This window comes from Arachis stenosperma, chromosome 9 (genome assembly GCF_014773155.1).
Source record: "Arachis stenosperma cultivar V10309 chromosome 9, arast.V10309.gnm1.PFL2, whole genome shotgun sequence".
Classification (NCBI taxonomy): Eukaryota; Viridiplantae; Streptophyta; class Magnoliopsida; order Fabales; family Fabaceae; genus Arachis; species Arachis stenosperma.
Window position 1 is genome coordinate 121,640,164 of NC_080385.1, and position 6,000 is coordinate 121,646,163.

The following is a 6,000-nucleotide window of genomic DNA, read 5'->3' on the forward strand; positions in this document are numbered from 1 at the left end:
ATCTATACCTTCATTTGAGTGGGTAAAATTCATTTCTATTAGCTTTATTATCCCACTGGAATATGGTTTGCTTGAAACGGATGGCCAACTTAGGGAAGTTTGTGGGATGAAGCGTAAGCGAAAAAGGTTTTGTGGTGGGCGTTGCAAATCGAGGCTCATCATGGTTGATGCATCAAACATGAGATATAAAGGTTGGAGTAATGCTCAAATAGATGGGTCTAGGAGGATTGTTGGCCACTATATAGAGAATTCACTTTACTTACCACCCGGATGGACTAATAATGATAATCAACTTCAAGACGGGTGTGAAAATAAAGCGTGGGATCCCGGATTAGAAGAAGAGGATCAACTTTGGGAGCCCCAAGCTTGTGAAGAACTCCATCAACACTTGGCTCTATCCATGAGAAATCTTGGGGCACAATGGAGAACCAAGCATTGGTGGGAGTTCCAAGATGAGTACAAGCACAAGCCACCTTGATGAGGAGCTCCCCATAAGTCCAACTTAAGGACAATAAACAAAAGTGCTAGGTGGGAGACACCCCACCATGGTAAAATCCTTTCATTTCCTCTTTTGTACATATTGGTAGAACTAGTTTAATTTCATGTTTAGATTAGTTGGTTGAGTTTAATTAGTATTTTAACATGTTAAATAAGGTTTTAGGGTGTTTTGATAGTAGCTTGGAGGTTTGGAATGCTTGGATTGGTGCAAAAACATAGCAAAAATTTTTGAAAAACAGAACACCATCCACGCGTGCGCACACCTAACGCGTACGCGCACCTGAGCATTTTTTTGACCATCCACGCGGACATGCACTGTACGCGTACGCGTGGATGCAAAAAAATTCGACCCCAGCCAAAAACCCGAGAGTTAGGCCTGCGCTGTGCGAACATTGGGCCTAAGGCACAAGTCTATGCACGCGTGCGCGCACCTGGCGCGTACGCGCACATGATCTTAAATTCGCAATGCACGCGCACGCACACTTTGCGCGCGCGTCGATTGCACGATCCACACTCCTGGTACTTTTACCAGAGAGTTGTGCCACTTTTGGGCCAACACTAAACCTCTCGCCTAACTCGACGCACGCGTGCGCGCACTTGACGCGTACGCGTCCTTCGACCAATATACCCATCGACGCATAAACGTGCATGACGCACACGCGTCGGTAAAAAAAAAAGAGTTTTTTTTTCTCATCTTCCACTTTCTTTTGTTCACTGCATTTACATACTTCTACTCTTTCCATTTTCATTTTGTTTCTATAGCATGTTTTCAGTTTTTTTTTTCTAAGTGTCATTTCAATAATGGTGTTGGATTCTTACACTCAATTGTTGAGAAATTCTTGCATTATTTTGGTGCTTCTTGACTTGTTTGATATTGTTGGGTGATGAAACTTTTAAATCAATGCTTCATCTTGTATGACTCTTATGTCTTTGTGCATTGATATGACCTCATATTGTCTTTCATGACTGATGAGCGGATATTTTATACGCTTTTTGGGGGTAATTTCATGTAGATTTTAGTATGTTTTAATTAGTTTTTAGTTAAATATTGTTAGTTTTTAGGCAAAAATCATATTTCTGGACTTTACTATGAGTTTGTGTATTTTTCTGTGATTTCAGGTATTTTCTGGCTGAAATTTAGGGAGCTGAGCAAAAATCCGAGTTAGGCTGAAAAAGGACTGCTGATGCTGTTGGATCCTGACCTCTCTGCACTCGAAATGGATTTTTTGGTGCTACAGAAGTTCAATCGGCGCGCTCTCAACGGCGTTGGAAAGTAGACATCCAGGGCTTTTCAGCAATATATAATAGTCCATACTTTGCGCGAAGATAGACGACGTAATTTGGCGTTGAACGCCAAGTACATGCTACTGTCTGGAGTTAAACGCCAGAAACACGTCATGATCCGGAGTTGAACGCCCAAAACACGTTATAACTTGGAGTTCAACTCCAAGAAAAGCCTTAGCTCGTGGATAGCTTTAGTCTCAGCCCCAGCACACACCAAGTGGGCCCCAGAAGTGGATTTCTGCACCAATTATCTTAGTTTACTCATTTTCTGTAAACCTAGGTTACTAGTTTACTATTTAAACAACTTTTAGAGACTTATTTTGTACCTCATGACATTTTCAGATCTGAATTTTATACACTTTGACGGCATGAGTCTCTAAACTCCATTGTTGGGGGTGAGGAGCTCTGCAGCGTCTCGATGAATTAATGCAATTGTTTTTATTTCTTCACTCAAACGTTTGTATGCTCCTATCTAAGATGTTCATTCGCACTTAATTATAGAGAAGGTGATGATCCGTGACACTCATCACCTCCCTCAATCTATGAACGTGTGCCTAAAAAACACCTCCGTTCTACATCAGATTGAATGAACTTCTCTTAGATTCCTCAATCAGAATCTCCGCGGTATAAGCTAGAATTGATGGCGGCCACTCTTGAGAATCCGGAAGGTCTAAACCTTGTCTGTGGTATTCCGAGTAGGATTCAAGGATCGAATGGCTGTGACGAGCTTCAAACTCGCGATTGCTGGGCGTGATGACAAACGCAAAAGGATCAATGGATCCTATTCCAACATGATCGAGAACCAACAGCTGATTAGCCGTGCTGTGACAGAGCATCTGGACCGTTTTCACTGAGAGGATGGGAGGTAGCCACTGACAATGGTGACACCCTACATACAGCTTGCCGTAGACGTGCTTTACAAACAATTGAGTTGAATATTACATTGCAGAAATTCAGAGGACAGAGCATCTCCAGAACTCCAACATATTTCCCATTACTGCACAACAAGTAACGATTTTATTCTCTTTTATTTTTCCAATCTAATAATTCCAATTGATAATTTTAATTAATATCCTGACTAAGAATAATAAAATAAACATAGCTTGCTTCAAACCAATAATCTCCGTGGGATCGACCCTTACTCACGTAAGGTATTACTTGGACGACCCAGTGCACTTGCTGGTTAGTTGTACGGATTGCAAATTTGTGCACCAAGTTTTTGGCACCGTTGCTGGGGATTATTCGAGTTTGAACAACTAAAGGTTTATTTTGTTGCTTAGATTAGGAAGAATTTACCCTTTTTTTTTACTAGAATTGCATCTTTTATTATCCCTTTTTTAAAAATTTTTCAAAAATATTATTTTTCTTTATCAATTTTTAATTTTTTTTCGTGAGTTTAGTGTGTTGTTCTAAGTTTGGTGTCAATTGCATATTTTATATTTTTCTTTAAAATTTCGTATTAGTGTTCTTTATTCTTCCTTGATCTTCAAGTTGTTCTTGTTTATTTTTCTTGTTGATCTTTAATTTTTCTTGTTCTGTGTCTTTTCTTGTTTTTCTTGTGCTTTTTCAAAACTTTAGTTTTTAAAAATATATTTTATCCATAAAAATAATACATCCTTAAAATACGTTACATTTTTAACTCAGTTGGTTATAGCGTTGGCTTATGTTCTTGGCAATTGGGCATCTTCTTTTCAAAATCTTTTTTCAAAAATAATTTTTCTTAATTTAATCTTGTGCCAAACTTTAAGTTTGGTGTTTTCTTGTTGATCTTTCTTAAATTTTCGAAAATTTATCTTGGTTTTCTAAAAATTTTAAGTTTGGTGTTCTTTCTTTTGTTCTTGGTGTTCTTGTGAATCTTCAAGGTGTTCTTGAGTCTTTCTTGTGTTTTGATCTTAAAATTTTTAAGTTTGGTGTTCCTTGGTGTTTTCCCTCCAAAATTTTCGAAAATAAGGAGCATTAGATATAAAAATTTTAAGTCTTGTGTCTTCTATGTGTTTTTCTCTTTCATCATAAAATTCAAAATTCAAAAAAAAATATCTTTTTTAACTAATTTTGAACTATTTTTTTTATAAAAATTCAGATTTCAATTTTAAAATTTTTCAATTCTTATCTTTTTAAGTTTAAAAAAAAATTTATTTTTTTCAAAAATATCCTAACCACGTTCTCTCTCCTCACTTTTTCAAAAATCTTCATAAAATATTTTCAAATTCTTATTAATTTTTTTTATTTTAATTTTCTTATTTTATCTTATTTTTATTTTGGTTTTTATTTTATTTCAAATTTTTTTTATTTATTTATAAACTAAAAATTTAAATCCACATTACCCCTTTACTCCAACATGGACATAAGCGGAAATGAACAGTCCAAGAGGACTTTGGGGTCATATGCTAGCCCCACTACTGCTTCATATGGGAGTAGTATCTGTATTCCCTCCATTGGAGTTAGTAGCTTTGAGTTGAATCCTCAGCTCATTATCATGGTGCAGCAAAGCTGCCAGTATTCCGGTCTTCCACATGAAGAACCTACAGAGTTTCTGGCACAATTTTTACAAATTGCTGACACAGTACATGATAAGGAAGTAGATCAGGATGTCTACAGATTATTACTGTTTCCATTTGCTGTAAAAGATCAAGCTAAGAGGTGGTTAAATAACCAACCTAAGAACAGCATAAAAACATGGAAACAGCTGTCAGAAAAATTTCTGAATCACTATTTCCCTCCAAAATGGATGACACAACTAAGGCTAAGCATCCAAGGCTTCAAACAAGGAGATAATGAATCCCTTTATGATGCCTGGGAGAGATACAGAGAGATGCTAAGAAAATGTCCCTCTGAGATGTTTTCAGAGTGGGTGCAATTAGACATCTTCTACTATGGGCTAACAGAAAAAGCTCAGATTTCTCTAGATCACTCAGCTAGTGGATCTATACATATGAGAAAAACAATTGAAGAAGCTCAAGAGCTTATTGATACAGTTGCCAGAAATCAGCATCTGTACCTAAGCAGTGAATCTTCCATGAAAGAAGAAGCTAAAACAGTAACTGCTGAACTCAGTCCTGTAGATCAGGCTACTGAATTCAATTAGCAATTAGACTTTCTAACTCAGCAGCTAGCCGAATTCAAGGAAATACTACAGGAAACAAGAATGGCTAACAGGAATATAGAAGTACAGTTAAAGCAAACAGAAAAGCAATTGTCAAAATAAATACCAGAAGAATGCCAAGCAGTTCAATTAAGAAGTGGAAAAATATTAAATACCTCACTTCAAAGCAGCAGGAAGCCAAGAAATGAACAAATGGCTACTCAAAATCCCTTTGAGGACAATCAGAGCCCAGAGAGGAATAAGGCTGGCGCTGAACGCCCAGACCATGCTCATTCCTGGCGTTCAACGCCAGAAACAAGCATGAATCCGGCGTTGAACGCCCAAAGGGAGCACAGTTCTGGCGTTCAGACGCCAATAATAGATAAGGAGTTGGCGTTTAACGCCACTCCAGCTTCCATCCCTAGCATTCAAATGCCAGTGGGGGATCAGTCACATACAAGTGCTGATAACAACCCTTCTAAAAAGGCTTCCCAACCCACTTCTGTAGATAATAAACCTACAGCAACTAAGGTTGAGGAATATAAAGCCAAAATGCCTTATCCTCAAAAACTCCGCCAAGCGGAACAGGATAAGCAATTTGCCCGCTTTGCAGACTATCTCAGGACTCTTGAAATAAAGATTCCGTTTGCAGAGGCACTTGAGCACATACCCTCTTATGCTAAGTTCATGAAAGAGATCTTAAGTCATAAGAAGGATTAGAGAGAAATTAAAAAAGTTTACCTCACTGAAGAATGCAGTGCAGTCATTCTAAAAAGCTTACCTGAGAAGCTTAAAGACCCCGGGAGCTTTATGATACCATGCACATTAGAGGGTAATTGTACCAAGCAAGCTCTATGCGATCTTGGGGCAAGTATCAACCTAATACCTGCATCTATTATCACAAAGCTTGGTTTGACTGAAGAAGTCAAACCAACCCGGATATATCTTCAACTTGCTGATGGCTCCATTAAATACCCATCAGGCGTGATTGAAGACATGATCGTCAAGGTTGGGCCATTTGCTTTCCCTACTGACTTTGTGGTGCTGGAAATGGAGGAGCACAAGAGTGCAACTCTCATTCTAGGAAGACCTTTCCTAGCAACTGGCCGAACCCTCATTGACGTCCAAAAAGGGGA